At 39.6% G+C, this 17,604-nt stretch overlaps 29 non-coding genes across 29 annotated transcripts; all 29 read left to right on the top strand.

Annotated features, from left to right (window-relative positions):
* Positions 1-308: 308 nt before the first annotated feature.
* TRNAE-CUC (transfer RNA glutamic acid (anticodon CUC)) lies at positions 309-380 on the top strand. The gene has a single exon. It is a non-coding gene; the product is annotated as a tRNA-Glu (tRNA).
* A 527-nt stretch (positions 381-907) lies between these two features.
* TRNAE-CUC (transfer RNA glutamic acid (anticodon CUC)) lies at positions 908-979 on the top strand. The gene has a single exon. It is a non-coding gene; the product is annotated as a tRNA-Glu (tRNA).
* Positions 980-1,506: 527 nt separating this feature from the next.
* TRNAE-CUC (transfer RNA glutamic acid (anticodon CUC)) lies at positions 1,507-1,578 on the top strand. The gene has a single exon. It is a non-coding gene; the product is annotated as a tRNA-Glu (tRNA).
* A 527-nt stretch (positions 1,579-2,105) lies between these two features.
* On the top strand, positions 2,106-2,177 carry TRNAE-CUC (transfer RNA glutamic acid (anticodon CUC)). Its single transcript has one exon. It is a non-coding gene; the product is annotated as a tRNA-Glu (tRNA).
* Positions 2,178-2,703: 526 nt separating this feature from the next.
* On the top strand, positions 2,704-2,775 carry TRNAE-CUC (transfer RNA glutamic acid (anticodon CUC)). The gene has a single exon. It is a non-coding gene; the product is annotated as a tRNA-Glu (tRNA).
* A 527-nt stretch (positions 2,776-3,302) lies between these two features.
* Positions 3,303-3,374, top strand: TRNAE-CUC (transfer RNA glutamic acid (anticodon CUC)). The gene has a single exon. It is a non-coding gene; the product is annotated as a tRNA-Glu (tRNA).
* A 527-nt stretch (positions 3,375-3,901) lies between these two features.
* Positions 3,902-3,973, top strand: TRNAE-CUC (transfer RNA glutamic acid (anticodon CUC)). The gene has a single exon. It is a non-coding gene; the product is annotated as a tRNA-Glu (tRNA).
* A 527-nt stretch (positions 3,974-4,500) lies between these two features.
* Positions 4,501-4,572, top strand: TRNAE-CUC (transfer RNA glutamic acid (anticodon CUC)). Its single transcript has one exon. It is a non-coding gene; the product is annotated as a tRNA-Glu (tRNA).
* A 527-nt stretch (positions 4,573-5,099) lies between these two features.
* TRNAE-CUC (transfer RNA glutamic acid (anticodon CUC)) lies at positions 5,100-5,171 on the top strand. The gene has a single exon. It is a non-coding gene; the product is annotated as a tRNA-Glu (tRNA).
* A 527-nt stretch (positions 5,172-5,698) lies between these two features.
* Positions 5,699-5,770, top strand: TRNAE-CUC (transfer RNA glutamic acid (anticodon CUC)). The gene has a single exon. It is a non-coding gene; the product is annotated as a tRNA-Glu (tRNA).
* Positions 5,771-6,297: 527 nt separating this feature from the next.
* TRNAE-CUC (transfer RNA glutamic acid (anticodon CUC)) lies at positions 6,298-6,369 on the top strand. Its single transcript has one exon. It is a non-coding gene; the product is annotated as a tRNA-Glu (tRNA).
* A 527-nt stretch (positions 6,370-6,896) lies between these two features.
* TRNAE-CUC (transfer RNA glutamic acid (anticodon CUC)) lies at positions 6,897-6,968 on the top strand. Its single transcript has one exon. It is a non-coding gene; the product is annotated as a tRNA-Glu (tRNA).
* A 527-nt stretch (positions 6,969-7,495) lies between these two features.
* On the top strand, positions 7,496-7,567 carry TRNAE-CUC (transfer RNA glutamic acid (anticodon CUC)). Its single transcript has one exon. It is a non-coding gene; the product is annotated as a tRNA-Glu (tRNA).
* A 527-nt stretch (positions 7,568-8,094) lies between these two features.
* On the top strand, positions 8,095-8,166 carry TRNAE-CUC (transfer RNA glutamic acid (anticodon CUC)). Its single transcript has one exon. It is a non-coding gene; the product is annotated as a tRNA-Glu (tRNA).
* A 527-nt stretch (positions 8,167-8,693) lies between these two features.
* TRNAE-CUC (transfer RNA glutamic acid (anticodon CUC)) lies at positions 8,694-8,765 on the top strand. The gene has a single exon. It is a non-coding gene; the product is annotated as a tRNA-Glu (tRNA).
* Positions 8,766-9,292: 527 nt separating this feature from the next.
* TRNAE-CUC (transfer RNA glutamic acid (anticodon CUC)) lies at positions 9,293-9,364 on the top strand. The gene has a single exon. It is a non-coding gene; the product is annotated as a tRNA-Glu (tRNA).
* A 527-nt stretch (positions 9,365-9,891) lies between these two features.
* Positions 9,892-9,963, top strand: TRNAE-CUC (transfer RNA glutamic acid (anticodon CUC)). The gene has a single exon. It is a non-coding gene; the product is annotated as a tRNA-Glu (tRNA).
* A 527-nt stretch (positions 9,964-10,490) lies between these two features.
* TRNAE-CUC (transfer RNA glutamic acid (anticodon CUC)) lies at positions 10,491-10,562 on the top strand. Its single transcript has one exon. It is a non-coding gene; the product is annotated as a tRNA-Glu (tRNA).
* A 527-nt stretch (positions 10,563-11,089) lies between these two features.
* TRNAE-CUC (transfer RNA glutamic acid (anticodon CUC)) lies at positions 11,090-11,161 on the top strand. Its single transcript has one exon. It is a non-coding gene; the product is annotated as a tRNA-Glu (tRNA).
* Positions 11,162-11,688: 527 nt separating this feature from the next.
* TRNAE-CUC (transfer RNA glutamic acid (anticodon CUC)) lies at positions 11,689-11,760 on the top strand. The gene has a single exon. It is a non-coding gene; the product is annotated as a tRNA-Glu (tRNA).
* Positions 11,761-12,287: 527 nt separating this feature from the next.
* Positions 12,288-12,359, top strand: TRNAE-CUC (transfer RNA glutamic acid (anticodon CUC)). The gene has a single exon. It is a non-coding gene; the product is annotated as a tRNA-Glu (tRNA).
* Positions 12,360-12,886: 527 nt separating this feature from the next.
* TRNAE-CUC (transfer RNA glutamic acid (anticodon CUC)) lies at positions 12,887-12,958 on the top strand. The gene has a single exon. It is a non-coding gene; the product is annotated as a tRNA-Glu (tRNA).
* A 527-nt stretch (positions 12,959-13,485) lies between these two features.
* On the top strand, positions 13,486-13,557 carry TRNAE-CUC (transfer RNA glutamic acid (anticodon CUC)). The gene has a single exon. It is a non-coding gene; the product is annotated as a tRNA-Glu (tRNA).
* A 527-nt stretch (positions 13,558-14,084) lies between these two features.
* On the top strand, positions 14,085-14,156 carry TRNAE-CUC (transfer RNA glutamic acid (anticodon CUC)). Its single transcript has one exon. It is a non-coding gene; the product is annotated as a tRNA-Glu (tRNA).
* Positions 14,157-14,683: 527 nt separating this feature from the next.
* Positions 14,684-14,755, top strand: TRNAE-CUC (transfer RNA glutamic acid (anticodon CUC)). The gene has a single exon. It is a non-coding gene; the product is annotated as a tRNA-Glu (tRNA).
* A 527-nt stretch (positions 14,756-15,282) lies between these two features.
* Positions 15,283-15,354, top strand: TRNAE-CUC (transfer RNA glutamic acid (anticodon CUC)). Its single transcript has one exon. It is a non-coding gene; the product is annotated as a tRNA-Glu (tRNA).
* A 527-nt stretch (positions 15,355-15,881) lies between these two features.
* On the top strand, positions 15,882-15,953 carry TRNAE-CUC (transfer RNA glutamic acid (anticodon CUC)). Its single transcript has one exon. It is a non-coding gene; the product is annotated as a tRNA-Glu (tRNA).
* A 527-nt stretch (positions 15,954-16,480) lies between these two features.
* Positions 16,481-16,552, top strand: TRNAE-CUC (transfer RNA glutamic acid (anticodon CUC)). Its single transcript has one exon. It is a non-coding gene; the product is annotated as a tRNA-Glu (tRNA).
* Positions 16,553-17,079: 527 nt separating this feature from the next.
* On the top strand, positions 17,080-17,151 carry TRNAE-CUC (transfer RNA glutamic acid (anticodon CUC)). The gene has a single exon. It is a non-coding gene; the product is annotated as a tRNA-Glu (tRNA).
* The last annotated feature ends 453 nt before the right edge of the window (positions 17,152-17,604 follow it).

Raw genomic sequence — 17,604 nt, forward strand, 5'->3', positions numbered from 1 at the left:
TTTTGTCAGAACTATTCAGGCCATGTTTGATATCTGAATCATCAATGTCTTCTTTCGCACCAGTACAATTTATAATGGAGCCAGGAACTCTCAACATCTAGCTCCTCAAAATCATCTTTTTTTGGTGCCAGTACTATACATCAAGGAGGCAAAACTGCTGTGTGGTAAACTTGAAAATTGCTATACATGACCAATCTTCCTCTCCTTTCTTGTAAAACTGATTCCTAGTAGCCCTTTTCCTCATATTCCATTGCACTTCATTCAGAGAACTTCCTTTTCTATCATGGAGTGTTCACCTACTTCATCACTCCCTGGTGGTCTAGTGGTTAGGATTCGGCGCTCTCACCGCCGCGGCCCGGGTTCGATTCCCGGTCAGGGAAAGGGAGGTCTTCTGACTGTTTTTGACGAAAACACAGATTTATCAAACGTAAAAAAATCTTACACTTCAAAGCATCATTTCTCATATGAAATCGTCTTTAATTAGACTTGAGAACCTGTGAGTGGTCAAAACAGATCATGGAAATTGATAACAAAGGGTGAGATGTCTTTCTAAATGAATTTTTGCTACTAAAAGACTTGTGCTCTTGTAGAAAAGAGAATTTTGTCAGAACTATTCAGGCCATGTTTGATATCTGAATCATCAATGTATTCTTTCGCACCAGTACAATTTATAATGGAGCCAGGAACTCTCAACATCTAGCTCCTCAAAATCATCTTTTTTTGGTGCCAGTACTATACATCAAGGAGGCAAAACTGCTGTGTGGTAAACTTGAAAATTGCTATACATGACCAATCTTCCTCTCCTTTCTTGTAAAACTGATTCCTAGTAGCCCTTTTCCTCATATTCCATTGCACTTCATTCAGAGAACTTCCTTTTCTATCATGGAGTGTTCACCTACTTCATCACTCCCTGGTGGTCTAGTGGTTAGGATTCGGCGCTCTCACCGCCGCGGCCCGGGTTCGATTCCCGGTCAGGGAAAGGGAGGTCTTCTGACTGTTTTTGACGAAAACACAGATTTATCAAACGTAAAAAAATCTTACACTTCAAAGCATCATTTCTCATATGAAATCGTCTTTAATTAGACTTGAGAAGCTGTGAGTGGTCAAAACAGATCATGGAAATTGATAACAAAGGGTGAGATGTCTTTCTAAATGAATTTTTGCTACTAAAAGACTTGTGCTCTTGTAGAAAAGAGAATTTTGTCAGAACTATTCAGGCCATGTTTGATATCTGAATCATCAATGTATTCTTTCGCACCAGTACAATTTATAATGGAGCCAGGAACTCTCAACATCTAGCTCCTCAAAATCATCTTTTTTTGGTGCCAGTACTATACATCAAGGAGGCAAAACTGCTGTGTGGTAAACTTGAAAATTGCTATACATGACCAATCTTCCTCTCCTTTCTTGTAAAACTGATTCCTAGTAGCCCTTTTCCTCATATTCCATTGCACTTCATTCAGAGAACTTCCTTTTCTATCATGGAGTGTTCACCTACTTCATCACTCCCTGGTGGTCTAGTGGTTAGGATTCGGCGCTCTCACCGCCGCGGCCCGTGTTCGATTCCCGGTCAGGGAAAGGGAGGTCTTCTGACTGTTTTTGACGAAAACACAGATTTATCAAACGTAAAAAAATCTTACACTTCAAAGCATTATTTCTCATATGAAATCGTCTTTAATTAGACTTGAGAAGCTGTGAGTGGTCAAAACAGAACATGGAAATTGATAACAAAGGGTGAGATGTCTTTCTAAATGAATTTTTGCTACTAAAAGACTTGTGCTCTTGTAGAAAAGAGAATTTTGTCAGAACTATTCAGGCCATGTTTGATATCTGAATCATCAATGTATTCTTTCGCACCAGTACAATTTGTAATGGAGCCAAGAACTCTCAACATCTAGCTCCTCAAAATCATCTTTTTTTGGTGCCAGTACTATACATCAAGGAGGCAAAACTGCTGTGTGGTAAACTTGAAAATTGCTATACATGACCAATCTTCCTCTCCTTTCTTGTAAAACTGATTCCTAGTAGCCCTTTTCCTCATATTCCATTGCACTTCATTCAGAGAACTTCCTTTTCTATCATGGAGTGTTCACCTACTTCATCACTCCCTGGTGGTCTAGTGGTTAGGATTCGGCGCTCTCACCGCCGCGGCCTGGGTTCGATTCCCGGTCAGGGAAAGGGAGGTCTTCTGACTGTTTTTGACGAAAACACAGATTTATCAAACGTAAAAAAATCTTACACTTCAAAGCATCATTTCTCATATGAAATCGTCTTTAATTAGACTTGAGAAGCTGTGAGTGGTCAAAACAGATCATGGAAATTGATAACAAAGGGTGAGATGTCTTTCTAAATGCATTTTTGCTACTAAAAGACTTGTGCTCTTGTAGAAAAGAGAATTTTGTCAGAACTATTCAGGCCATGTTTGATATCTGAATCATCAATGTATTCTTTCGCACCAGTACAATTTATAATGGAGCCAGAACTCTCAACATCTAGCTCCTCAAAATCATCTTTTTTTGGTGCCAGTACTATACATCAAGGAGGCAAAACTGCTGTGTGGTAAACTTGAAAATTGCTATACATGACCAATCTTCCTCTCCTTTCTTGTAAAACTGATTCCTAGTAGCCCTTTTCCTCATATTCCATTGCACTTCATTCAGAGAACTTCCTTTTCTATCATGGAGTGTTCACCTACTTCATCACTCCCTGGTGGTCTAGTGGTTAGGATTCGGCGCTCTCACCGCCGCGGCCCGGGTTCGATTCCCGGTCAGGGAAAGGGAGGTCTTCTGACTGTTTTTGACGAAAACACAGATTTATCAAACGTAAAAAAATCTTACACTTCAAAGCATCATTTCTCATATGAAATCGTCTTTAATTAGACTTGAGAACCTGTGAGTGGTCAAAACAGATCATGGAAATTGATAACAAAGGGTGAGATGTCTTTCTAAATGAATTTTTGCTACTAAAAGACTTGTGCTCTTGTAGAAAAGAGAATTTTGTCAGAACTATTCAGGCCATGTTTGATATCTGAATCATCAATGTATTCTTTCGCACCAGTACAATTTATAATGGAGCCAGGAACTCTCAACATCTAGCTCCTCAAAATCATCTTTTTTTGGTGCCAGTACTATACATCAAGGAGGCAAAACTGCTGTGTGGTAAACTTGAAAATTGCTATACATGACCAATCTTCCTCTCCTTTCTTGTAAAACTGATTCCTAGTAGCCCTTTTCCTCATATTCCATTGCACTTCATTCAGAGATTTTCCTTTTCTATCATGGAGTGTTCACCTACTTCATCACTCCCTGGTGGTCTAGTGGTTAGGATTCGGCGCTCTCACCGCCGCGGCCCGGGTTCGATTCCCGGTCAGGGAAAGGGAGGTCTTCTGACTGTTTTTGACGAAAACACAGATTTATCAAACGTAAAAAAATCTTACACTTCAAAGCATCATTTCTCATATGAAATCGTCTTTAATTAGACTTGAGAAGCTGTGAGTGGTCAAAACAGATCATGGAAATTGATAACAAAGGGTGAGATGTCTTTCTAAATGAATTTTTGCTACTAAAAGACTTGTGCTCTTGTAGAAAAGAGAATTTTGTCAGAACTATTCAGGCCATGTTTGATATCTGAATCATCAATGTATTCTTTCGCACCAGTACAATTTATAATGGAGCCAGGAACTCTCAACATCTAGCTCCTCAAAATCATCTTTTTTTGGTGCCAGTACTATACATCAAGGAGGCAAAACTGCTGTGTGGTAAACTTGAAAATTGCTATACATGACCAATCTTCCTCTCCTTTCTTGTAAAACTGATTCCTAGTAGCCCTTTTCCTCATATTCCATTGCACTTCATTCAGAGAACTTCCTTTTCTATCATGGAGTGTTCACCTACTTCATCACTCCCTGGTGGTCTAGTGGTTAGGATTCGGCGCTCTCACCGCCGCGGCCCGTGTTCGATTCCCGGTCAGGGAAAGGGAGGTCTTCTGACTGTTTTTGACGAAAACACAGATTTATCAAACGTAAAAAAATCTTACACTTCAAAGCATTATTTCTCATATGAAATCGTCTTTAATTAGACTTGAGAAGCTGTGAGTGGTCAAAACAGATCATGGAAATTGATAACAAAGGGTGAGATGTCTTTCTAAATGAATTTTTGCTACTAAAAGACTTGTGCTCTTGTAGAAAAGAGAATTTTGTCAGAACTATTCAGGCCATGTTTGATATCTGAATCATCAATGTATTCTTTCGCACCAGTACAATTTGTAATGGAGCCAGGAACTCTCAACATCTAGCTCCTCAAAATCATCTTTTTTTGGTGCCAGTACTATACATCAAGGAGGCAAAACTGCTGTGTGGTAAACTTGAAAATTGCTATACATGACCAATCTTCCTCTCCTTTCTTGTAAAACTGATTCCTAGTAGCCCTTTTCCTCATATTCCATTGCACTTCATTCAGAGAACTTCCTTTTCTATCATGGAGTGTTCACCTACTTCATCACTCCCTGGTGGTCTAGTGGTTAGGATTCGGCGCTCTCACCGCCGCGGCCTGGGTTCGATTCCCGGTCAGGGAAAGGGAGGTCTTCTGACTGTTTTTGACGAAAACACAGATTTATCAAACGTAAAAAAATCTTACACTTCAAAGCATCATTTCTCATATGAAATCGTCTTTAATTAGACTTGAGAAGCTGTGAGTGGTCAAAACAGATCATGGAAATTGATAACAAAGGGTGAGATGTCTTTCTAAATGCATTTTTGCTACTAAAAGACTTGTGCTCTTGTAGAAAAGAGAATTTTGTCAGAACTATTCAGGCCATGTTTGATATCTGAATCATCAATGTATTCTTTCGCACCAGTACAATTTATAATGGAGCCAGGAACTCTCAACATCTAGCTCCTCAAAATCATCTTTTTTTGGTGCCAGTACTATACATCAAGGAGGCAAAACTGCTGTGTGGTAAACTTGAAAATTGCTATACATGACCAATCTTCCTCTCCTTTCTTGTAAAACTGATTCCTAGTAGCCCTTTTCCTCATATTCCATTGCACTTCATTCAGAGAACTTCCTTTTCTATCATGGAGTGTTCACCTACTTCATCACTCCCTGGTGGTCTAGTGGTTAGGATTCGGCGCTCTCACCGCCGCGGCCTGGGTTCGATTCCCGGTCAGGGAAAGGGAGGTCTTCTGACTGTTTTTGACGAAAACACAGATTTATCAAACGTAAAAAAATCTTACACTTCAGAGCATCATTTCTCATATGAAATCGTCTTTAAGTAGACTTGAGAAGCTGTGAGTGGTCAAAACAGATCATGGAAATTGATAACAAAGGGTGAGATGTCTTTCTAAATGAATTTTTGCTACTAAAAGACTTGTGCTCTTGTAGAAAAGAGAATTTTGTCAGAACTATTCAGGCCATGTTTGATATCTGAATCATCAATGTCTTCTTTCGCACCAGTACAATTTATAATGGAGCCAGGAACTCTCAACATCTAGCTCCTCAAAATCATCTTTTTTTGGTGCCAGTACTATACATCAAGGAGGCAAAACTGCTGTGTGGTAAACTTGAAAATTGCTATACATGACCAATCTTCCTCTCCTTTCTTGTAAAACTGATTCCTAGTAGCCCTTTTCCTCATATTCCATTGCACTTCATTCAGAGAACTTCCTTTTCTATCATGGAGTGTTCACTTACTTCATCACTCCCTGGTGGTCTAGTGGTTAGGATTCGGCGCTCTCACCGCCGCGGCCCGGGTTTGATTCCTGGTCAGGGAAAGGGAGTTCCTCTGACTGTTTTTGACGAAAACACAGACTTATCAAACGTAAACAAATCTTACACTTCAAAGCATCATTTCTCATATGAAATCGTCTTTAATTAGACTTGAGAAGCTGTGAGTGGTCAAAACAGATCATGGAAATTGATAACAAAGGGTGAGATGTCTTTCTAAATGAATTTTTGCTACTAAAAGACTTGTGCTCTTGTAGAAAAGAGAATTTTGTCAGAACTATTCAGGCCATGTTTGATATCTGAATCATCAATGTATTCTTTCGCACCAGTACAATTTATAATGGAGCCAGGAACTCTCAACATCTAGCTCCTCAAAATCATCTTTTTTTGGTGCCAGTACTATACATCAAGGAGGCAAAACTGCTGTGTGGTAAACTTGAAAATTGCTATACATGACCAATCTTCCTCTCCTTTCTTGTAAAACTGATTCCTAGTAGCCCTTTTCCTCATATTCCATTGCACTTCATTCAGAGAACTTCCTTTTCTATCATGGAGTGTTCACCTACTTCATCACTCCCTGGTGGTCTAGTGGTTAGGATTCGGCGCTCTCACCGCCGCGGCCTGGGTTCGATTCCCGGTCAGGGAAAGGGAGGTCTTCTGACTGTTTTTGACGAAAACACAGATTTATCAAACGTAAAAAAATCTTACACTTCAAAGCATCATTTCTCATATGAAATCGTCTTTAATTAGACTTGAGAAGCTGTGAGTGGTCAAAACAGATCATGGAAATTGATAACAAAGGGTGAGATGTCTTTCTAAATGAATTTTTGCTACTAAAAGACTTGTGCTCTTGTAGAAAAGAGAATTTTGTCAGAACTATTCAGGCCATGTTTGATATCTGAATCATCAATGTATTCTTTCGCACCAGTACAATTTATAATGGAGCCAGGAACTCTCAACATCTAGCTCCTCAAAATCATCTTTTTTTGGTGCCAGTACTATACATCAAGGAGGCAAAACTGCTGTGTGGTAAACTTGAAAATTGCTATACATGACCAATCTTCCTCTCCTTTCTTGTAAAACTGATTCCTAGTAGCCCTTTTCCTCATATTCCATTGCACTTCATTCAGAGAACTTCCTTTTCTATCATGGAGTGTTCACCTACTTCATCACTCCCTGGTGGTCTAGTGGTTAGGATTCGGCGCTCTCACCGCCGTGGCCCGGGTTCGATTCCCGGTCAGGGAATGGGAGTTCCTCTGACTGTTTTTGACGAAAACACAGACTTATCAAACGTAAAAAAATCTTACACTTCAAAGCATCATTTCTCATATGAAATCGTCTTTAATTAGACTTGAGAAGCTGTGAGTGGTCAAAACAGATCATGGAAATTGATAACAAAGGGTGAGATGTCTTTCTAAATGAATTTTTGCTACTAAAAGACTTGTGCTCTTGTAGAAAAGAGAATTTTGTCAGAACTATTCAGGCCATGTTTGATATCTGAATCATCAATGTATTCTTTCGCACCAGTACAATTTATAATGGAGCCAGGAACTCTCAACATCTAGCTCCTCAAAATCATCTTTTTTTGGTGCCAGTACTATACATCAAGGAGGCAAAACTGCTGTGTGGTAAACTTGAAAATTGCTATACATGACCAATCTTCCTCTCCTTTCTTGTAAAACTGATTCCTAGTAGCCCTTTTCCTCATATTCCATTGCACTTCATTCAGAGAACTTCCTTTTCTATCATGGAGTGTTCACCTACTTCATCACTCCCTGGTGGTCTAGTGGTTAGGATTCGGCGCTCTCACCGCCGCGGCCTGGGTTCGATTCCCGGTCAGGGAAAGGGAGGTCTTCTGACTGTTTTTGACGAAAACACAGATTTATCAAACGTAAAAAAATCTTACACTTCAAAGCATCATTTCTCATATGAAATCGTCTTTAATTAGACTTGAGAAGCTGTGAGTGGTCAAAACAGATCATGGAAATTGATAACAAAGGGTGAGATGTCTTTCTAAATGAATTTTTGCTACTAAAAGACTTGTGCTCTTGTAGAAAAGAGAATTTTGTCAGAACTATTCAGGCCATGTTTGATATCTGAATCATCAATGTATTCTTTCGCACCAGTACAATTTATAATGGAGCCAGGAACTCTCAACATCTAGCTCCTCAAAATCATCTTTTTTTGGTGCCAGTACTATACATCAAGGAGGCAAAACTGCTGTGTGGTAAACTTGAAAATTGCTATACATGACCAATCTTCCTCTCCTTTCTTGTAAAACTGATTCCTAGTAGCCCTTTTCCTCATATTCCATTGCACTTCATTCAGAGAACTTCCTTTTCTATCATGGAGTGTTCACCTACTTCATCACTCCCTGGTGGTCTAGTGGTTAGGATTCGGCGCTCTCACCGCCGTGGCCCGGGTTCGATTCCCGGTCAGGGAAAGGGAGGTCTTCTGACTGTTTTTGACGAAAACACAGATTTATCAAACGTAAAAAAATCTTACACTTCAGAGCATAATTTCTCATATGAAATCGTCTTTAAGTAGACTTGAGAAGCTGTGAGTGGTCAAAACAGATCATGGAAATTGATAACAAAGGGTTAGATGTCTTTCTAAATGAATTTTTGCTACTAAAAGACTTGTGCTCTTGTAGAAAAGAGAATTTTGTCAGAACTATTCAGGCCATGTTTGATATCTGAATCATCAATGTCTTCTTTCGCACCAGTACAATTTATAATGGAGCCAGGAACTCTCAACATCTAGCTCCTCAAAATCATCTTTTTTTGGTGCCAGTACTATACATCAAGGAGGCAAAACTGCTGTGTGGTAAACTTGAAAATTGCTATACATGACCAATCTTCCTCTCCTTTCTTGTAAAACTGATTCCTAGTAGCCCTTTTCCTCATATTCCATTGCACTTCATTCAGAGAACTTCCTTTTCTATCATGGAGTGTTCACCTACTTCATCACTCCCTGGTGGTCTAGTGGTTAGGATTCGGCGCTCTCACCGCCGTGGCCCGAGTTCGATTCCCGGTCAGGGAAAGGGAGTTCCTCTGACTGTTTTTGACGAAAACACAGACTTATCAAACGTAAAAAAATCTTACACTTCAAAGCATCATTTCTCATATGAAATCGTCTTTAATTAGACTTGAGAAGCTGTGAGTGGTCAAAACAGATCATGGAAATTGATAACAAAGGGTGAGATGTCTTTCTAAATGAATTTTTGCTACTAAAAGACTTGTGCTCTTGTAGAAAAGAGAATTTTGTCAGAACTATTCAGGCCATGTTTGATATCTGAATCATCAATGTATTCTTTCGCACCAGTACAATTTATAATGGAGCCAGGAACTCTCAACATCTAGCTCCTCAAAATCATCTTTTTTTGGTGCCAGTACTATACATCAAGGAGGCAAAACTGCTGTGTGGTAAACTTGAAAATTGCTATACATGACCAATCTTCCTCTCCTTTCTTGTAAAACTGATTCCTAGTAGCCCTTTTCCTCATATTCCATTGCACTTCATTCAGAGAACTTCCTTTTCTATCATGGAGTGTTCACCTACTTCATCACTCCCTGGTGGTCTAGTGGTTAGGATTCGGCGCTCTCACCGCCGCGGCCTGGGTTCGATTCCCGGTCAGGGAAAGGGAGGTCTTCTGACTGTTTTTGACGAAAACACAGATTTATCAAACGTAAAAAAATCTTACACTTCAAAGCATCATTTCTCATATGAAATCGTCTTTAATTAGACTTGAGAAGCTGTGAGTGGTCAAAACAGATCATGGAAATTGATAACAAAGGGTGAGATGTCTTTCTAAATGAATTTTTGCTACTAAAAGACTTGTGCTCTTGTAGAAAAGAGAATTTTGTCAGAACTATTCAGGCCATGTTTGATATCTGAATCATCAATGTATTCTTTCGCACCAGTACAATTTATAATGGAGCCAGGAACTCTCAACATCTAGCTCCTCAAAATCATCTTTTTTTGGTGCCAGTACTATACATCAAGGAGGCAAAACTGCTGTGTGGTAAACTTGAAAATTGCTATACATGACCAATCTTCCTCTCCTTTCTTGTAAAACTGATTCCTAGTAGCCCTTTTCCTCATATTCCATTGCACTTCATTCAGAGAACTTCCTTTTCTATCATGGAGTGTTCACCTACTTTATCACTCCCTGGTGGTCTAGTGGTTAGGATTCGGCGCTCTCACCGCCGCGGCCCGGGTTCGATTCCCGGTGAGGGAAAGGGAGGTCTTCTGACTGTTTTTGACGAAAACACAGATTTATCAAACGTAAAAAAATCTTACACTTCAGAGCATAATTTCTCATATGAAATCGTCTTTAAGTAGACTTGAGAAGCTGTGAGTGGTCAAAACAGATCATGGAAATTGATAACAAAGGGTGAGATGTCTTTCTAAATGAATTTTTGCTACTAAAAGACTTGTGCTCTTGTAGAAAAGAGAATTTTGTCAGAACTATTCAGGCCATGTTTGATATCTGAATCATCAATGTATTCTTTCGCACCAGTACAATTTATAATGGAGCCAGGAACTCTCAACATCTAGCTCCTCAAAATCATCTTTTTTTGGTGCCAGTACTATACATCAAGGAGGCAAAACTGCTGTGTGGTAAACTTGAAAATTGCTATACATGACCAATCTTCCTCTCCTTTCTTGTAAAACTGATTCCTAGTAGCCCTTTTCCTCATATTCCATTGCACTTCATTCAGAGAACTTCCTTTTCTATCATGGAGTGTTCACCTACTTCATCACTCCCTGGTGGTCTAGTGGTTAGGATTCGGCGCTCTCACCGCCGCGGCCCGTGTTCGATTCCCGGTCAGGGAAAGGGAGGTCTTCTGACTGTTTTTGACGAAAACACAGATTTATCAAACGTAAAAAAATCTTACACTTCAAAGCATCATTTCTCATATGAAATCGTCTTTAATTAGACTTGAGAAGCTGTGAGTGGTCAAAACAGATCATGGAAATTGATAACAAAGGGTGAGATGTCTTTCTAAATGAATTTTTGCTACTAAAAGACTTGTGCTCTTGTAGAAAAGAGAATTTTGTCAGAACTATTCAGGCCATGTTTGATATCTGAATCATCAATGTCTTCTTTCGCACCAGTACAATTTATAATGGAGCCAGGAACTCTCAACATCTAGCTCCTCAAAATCATCTTTTTTTGGTGCCAGTACTATACATCAAGGAGGCAAAACTGCTGTGTGGTAAACTTGAAAATTGCTATACATGATCAATCTTCCTCTCCTTTCTTGTAAAACTGATTCCTAGTAGCCCTTTTCCTCATATTCCATTGCACTTCATTCAGAGAACTTCCTTTTCTATCATGGAGTGTTCACCTACTTCATCACTCCCTGGTGGTCTAGTGGTTAGGATTCGGCGCTCTCACCGCCGCGGCCCGGGTTCGATTCCCGGTCAGGGAAAGGGAGGTCTTCTGACTGTTTTTGACGAAAACACAGATTTATCAAACGTAAAAAAATCTTACACTTCAGAGCATCATTTCTCATATGAAATCGTCTTTAAGTAGACTTGAGAAGCTGTGAGTGGTCAAAACAGATCATGGAAATTGATAACAAAGGGTGAGATGTCTTTCTAAATGAATTTTTGCTACTAAAAGACTTGTGCTCTTGTAGAAAAGAGAATTTTGTCAGAACTATTCAGGCCATGTTTGATATCTGAATCATCAATGTCTTCTTTCGCACCAGTACAATTTATAATGGAGCCAGGAACTCTCAACATCTAGCTCCTCAAAATCATCTTTTTTTGGTGCCAGTACTATACATCAAGGAGGCAAAACTGCTGTGTGGTAAACTTGAAAATTGCTATACATGACCAATCTTCCTCTCCTTTCTTGTAAAACTGATTCCTAGTAGCCCTTTTCCTCATATTCCATTGCACTTCATTCAGAGAACTTCCTTTTCTATCATGGAGTGTTCACCTACTTCATCACTCCCTGGTGGTCTAGTGGTTAGGATTCGGCGCTCTCACCGCCACGGCCCGGGTTCGATTCCCGGTCAGGGAAAGGGAGGTCTTCTGACTGTTTTTGACGAAAACACAGATTTATCAAACGTAAAAAAATCTTACACTTCAAAGCATCATTTCTCATATGAAATCGTCTTTAATTAGACTTGAGAAGCTGTGAGTGGTCAAAACAGATCATGGAAATTGATAACAAAGGGTGAGATGTCTTTCTAAATGAATTTTTGCTACTAAAAGACTTGTGCTCTTGTAGAAAAGAGAATTTTGTCAGAACTATTCAGGCCATGTTTGATATCTGAATCATCAATGTCTTCTTTCGCACCAGTACAATTTATAATGGAGCCAGGAACTCTCAACATCTAGCTCCTCAAAATCATCTTTTTTTGGTGCCAGTACTATACATCAAGGAGGCAAAACTGCTGTGTGGTAAACTTGAAAATTGCTATACATGACCAATCTTCCTCTCCTTTCTTGTAAAACTGATTCCTAGTAGCCCTTTTCCTCATATTCCATTGCACTTCATTCAGAGAACTTCCTTTTCTATCATGGAGTGTTCACCTACTTCATCACTCCCTGGTGGTCTAGTGGTTAGGATTCGGCGCTCTCACCGCCACGGCCCGGGTTCGATTCCCGGTCAGGGAAAGGGAGGTCTTCTGACTGTTTTTGACGAAAACACAGATTTATCAAACGTAAAAAAATCTTACACTTCAGAGCATCATTTCTCATATGAAATCGTCTTTAAGTAGACTTGAGAAGCTGTGAGTGGTCAAAACAGATCATGGAAATTGATAACAAAGGGTGAGATGTCTTTCTAAATGAATTTTTGCTACTAAAAGACTTGTGCTCTTGTAGAAAAGAGAATTTTGTCAGAACTATTCAGGCCATGTTTGATATCTGAATCATCAATGTCTTCTTTCGCACCAGTACAATTTATAATGGAGCCAGGAACTCTCAACATCTAGCTCCTCAAAATCATCTTTTTTTGGTGCCAGTACTATACATCAAGGAGGCAAAACTGCTGTGTGGTAAACTTGAAAATTGCTATACATGACCAATCTTCCTCTCCTTTCTTGTAAAACTGATTCCTAGTAGCCCTTTTCCTCATATTCCATTGCACTTCATTCAGAGAACTTCCTTTTCTATCATGGAGTGTTCACCTACTTCATCACTCCCTGGTGGTCTAGTGGTTAGGATTCGGCGCTCTCAACGCCACGGCCCGGGTTTGATTCCCGGTCAGGGAAAGGGAGGTCTTCTGACTGTTTTTGACGAAAACACAGATTTATCAAACGTAAAAAAATCTTACACTTCAGAGCATGATTTCTCATATGAAATCGTCTTTAAGTAGACTTGAGAAGCTGTGAGTGGTCAAAACAGATCATGGAAATTGATAACAAAGGGTGAGATGTCTTTCTAAATGAATTTTTGCTACTAAAAGACTTGTGCTCTTGTAGAAAAGAGAATTTTGTCAGAACTATTCAGGCCATGTTTGATATCTGAATCATCAATGTCTTCTTTCGCACCAGTACAATTTATAATGGAGCCAGGAACTCTCAACATCTAGCTCCTCAAAATCATCTTTTTTTGGTGCCAGTACTATACATCAAGGAGGCAAAACTGCTGTGTGGTAAACTTGAAAATTGCTATACATGACCAATCTTCCTCTCCTTTCTTGTAAAACTGATTCCTAGTAGCCCTTTTCCTCATATTCCATTGCACTTCATTCAGAGAACTTCCTTTTCTATCATGGAGTGTTCACCTACTTCATCACTCCCTGGTGGTCTAGTGGTTAGGATTCGGCGCTCTCAACGCCACGGCCCGGGTTTGATTCCCGGTCAGGGAAAGGGAGGTCTTCTGACTGTTTTTGACGAAAACACAGATTTATCAAACGTAAAAAAATCTTACACTTCAGAGCATCATTTCTCATATGAAATCGTCTTTAAGTAGACTTGAGAAGCTGTGAGTGGTCAAAACAGATCATGGAAATTGATAACAAAGGGTGAGATGTCTTTCTAAATGAATTTTTGCTACTAAAAGACTTGTGCTCTTGTAGAAAAGAGAATTTTGTCAGAACTATTCAGGCCATGTTTGATATCTGAATCATCAATGTATTCTTTCGCACCAGTACAATTTATAATGGAGCCAGGAACTCTCAACATCTAGCTCCTCAAAATCATCTTTTTTTGGTGCCAGTACTATACATCAAGGAGGCAAAACTGCTGTGTGGTAAACTTGAAAATTGCTATACATGACCAATCTTCCTCTCCTTTCTTGTAAAACTGATTCCTAGTAGCCCTTTTCCTCATATTCCATTGCACTTCATTCAGAGAACTTCCTTTTCTATCATGGAGTGTTCACCTACTTCATCACTCCCTGGTGGTCTAGTGGTTAGGATTCGGCGCTCTCACCGCCACGGCCCGGGTTCGATTCCCGGTCAGGGAAAGGGAGGTCTTCTGACTGTTTTTGACGAAAACACAGATTTATCAAACGTAAAAAAATCTTACACTTCAGAGCATCATTTCTCATATGAAATCGTCTTTAAGTAGACTTGAGAAGCTGTGAGTGGTCAAAACAGATCATGGAAATTGATAACAAAGGGTGAGATGTCTTTCTAAATGAATTTTTGCTACTAAAAGACTTGTGCTCTTGTAGAAAAGAGAATTTTGTCAGAACTATTCAGGCCATGTTTGATATCTGAATCATCAATGTCTTCTTTCGCACCAGTACAATTTATAATGGAGCCAGGAACTCTCAACATCTAGCTCCTCAAAATCATCTTTTTTTGGTGCCAGTACTATACATCAAGGAGGCAAAACTGCTGTGTGGTAAACTTGAAAATTGCTATACATGACCAATCTTCCTCTCCTTTCTTGTAAAACTGATTCCTAGTAGCCCTTTTCCTCATATTCCATTGCACTTCATTCAGAGAACTTCCTTTTCTATCATGGAGTGTTCACCTACTTCATCACTCCCTGGTGGTCTAGTGGTTAGGATTCGGCGCTCTCAACGCCACGGCCCGGGTTTGATTCCCGGTCAGGGAAAGGGAGGTCTTCTGACTGTTTTTGACGAAAACACAGATTTATCAAACGTAAAAAAATCTTACACTTCAGAGCATCATTTCTCATATGAAATCGTCTTTAAGTAGACTTGAGAAGCTGTGAGTGGTCAAAACAGATCATGGAAATTGATAACAAAGGGTGAGATGTCTTTCTAAATGAATTTTTGCTACTAAAAGACTTGTGCTCTTGTAGAAAAGAGAATTTTGTCAGAACTATTCAGGCCATGTTTGATATCTGAATCATCAATGTCTTCTTTCGCACCAGTACAATTTATAATGGAGCCAGGAACTCTCAACATCTAGCTCCTCAAAATCATCTTTTTTTGGTGCCAGTACTATACATCAAGGAGGCAAAACTGCTGTGTGGTAAACTTGAAAATTGCTATACATGACCAATCTTCCTCTCCTTTCTTGTAAAACTGATTCCTAGTAGCCCTTTTCCTCATATTCCATTGCACTTCATTCAGAGAACTTCCTTTTCTATCATGGAGTGTTCACCTACTTCATCACTCCCTGGTGGTCTAGTGGTTAGGATTCGGCGCTCTCACCGCCGCGGCCCGGGTTCGATTCCCGGTCAGGGAAAGGGAGGTCTTCTGACTGTTTTTGACGAAAACACAGATTTATCAAACGTAAAAAAATCTTACACTTCAGAGCATCATTTCTCATATGAAATCGTCTTTAAGTAGACTTGAGAAGCTGTGAGTGGTCAAAACAGATCATGGAAATTGATAACAAAGGGTGAGATGTCTTTCTAAATGAATTTTTGCTACTAAAAGACTTGTGCTCTTGTAGAAAAGAGAATTTTGTCAGAACTATTCAGGCCATGTTTGATATCTGAATCATCAATGTCTTCTTTCGCACCAGTACAATTTATAATGGAGCCAGGAACTCTCAACATCTAGCTCCTCAAAATCATCTTTTTTTGGTGCCAGTACTATACATCAAGGAGGCAAAACTGCTGTGTGGTAAACTTGAAAATTGCTATACATGATCAATCTTCCTCTCCTTTCTTGTAAAACTGATTCCTAGTAGCCCTTTTCCTCATATTCCATTGCACTTCATTCAGAGAACTTCCTTTTCTATCATGGAGTGTTCACCTACTTCATCACTCCCTGGTGGTCTAGTGGTTAGGATTCGGCGCTCTCACCGCCGCGGCCCGGGTTCGATTCCCGGTCAGGGAAAGAGAGGTCTTCTGACTGTTTTTGACGAAAACACAGATTTATCAAACGTAAAAAAAACTTACACTTCAGAGCATCATTTCTCATATGAAATCGTCTTTAAGTAGACTTGAGAAGCTGTGAGTGGTCAAAACAGATCATGGAAATTGATAACAAAGGGTGAGATGTCTTTCTAAATGAATTTTTGCTACTAAAAGACTTGTGCTCTTGTAGAAAAGAGAATTTTGTCTGAACTATTCAGGCCATGTTTGATATCTGAATCATCAATGTCTTCTTTCGCACCAGTACAATTTATAATGGAGCCAGGAACTCTCAACATCTAGCTCCTCAAAATCATCTTTTTTTGGTGCCAGTACTATACATCAAGGAGGCAAAACTGCTGTGTGGTAAACTTGAAAATTGCTATACATGACCAATCTTCCTCTCCTTTCTTGTAAAACTGATTCCTAGTAGCCCTTTTCCTCATATTCCATTGCACTTCATTCAGAGAACTTCCTTTTCTATCATGGAGTGTTCACCTACTTCTTCACTCCCTGGTGGTCTAGTGGTTAGGATTCGGCGCTCTCACCGCCACGGCCCGGGTTCGATTCCCGGTCAGGGAAAGGGAGGTCTTCTGACTGTTTTTGACGAAAACACAGATTTATCAAACGTAAAAAAATCTTACACTTCAGAGCATCATTTCTCATATGAAATCGTCTTTAAGTAGACTTGAGAAGCTGTGAGTGGTCAAAACAGATCATGGAAATTGATAACAAAGGGTGAGATGTCTTTCTAAATGAATTTTTGCTACTAAAAGACTTGTGCTCTTGTAGAAAAGAGAATTTTGTCAGAACTATTCAGGCCATGTTTGATATCTGAATCATCAATGTCTTCTTTCGCACCAGTACAATTTATAATGGAGCCAGGAACTCTCAACATCTAGCTCCTCAAAATCATCTTTTTTTGGTGCCAGTACTATACATCAAGGAGGCAAAACTGCTGTGTGGTAAACTTGAAAATTGCTATACATGACCAATCTTCCTCTCCTTTCTTGTAAAACTGATTCCTAGTAGCCCTTTTCCTCATATTCCATTGCACTTCATTCAGAGAACTTCCTTTTCTATCATGGAGTGTTCACCTACTTCATCACTCCCTGGCGGTCTAGTGGTTAGGATTCGGCGCTCTCACCGCCACGGCCCGGGTTCGATTCCCGGTCAGGGAAAGGGAGGTCTTCTGACTGTTTTTGACGAAAACACAGATTTATCAAACGTAAAAAAATCTTACACTTCAGAGCATCATTTCTCATATGAAATCGTCTTTAAGTAGACTTGAGAAGCTGTGAGTGGTCAAAACAGATCATGGAAATTGATAACAAAGGGTGAGATGTCTTTCTAAATGAATTTTTGCTACTAAAAGACTTGTGCTCTTGTAGAAAAGAGAATTTTGTCAGAACTATTCAGGCCATGTTTGATATCTGAATCATCAATGTCTTCTTTCGCACCAGTACAATTTATAATGGAGCCAGGAACTCTCAACATCTAGCTCCTCAAAATCATCTTTTTTTGGTGCCAGTACTATACATCAAGGAGGCAAAACTGCTGTGTGGTAAACTTGAAAATTGCTATACATGACCAATCTTCCTCTCCTTTCTTGTAAAACTGATTCCTAGTAGCCC

The sequence above is a fragment of the Pseudophryne corroboree genome, chromosome 8 (genome assembly GCF_028390025.1).
Source record: "Pseudophryne corroboree isolate aPseCor3 chromosome 8, aPseCor3.hap2, whole genome shotgun sequence".
Taxonomy (NCBI): domain Eukaryota; kingdom Metazoa; phylum Chordata; class Amphibia; order Anura; family Myobatrachidae; genus Pseudophryne; species Pseudophryne corroboree.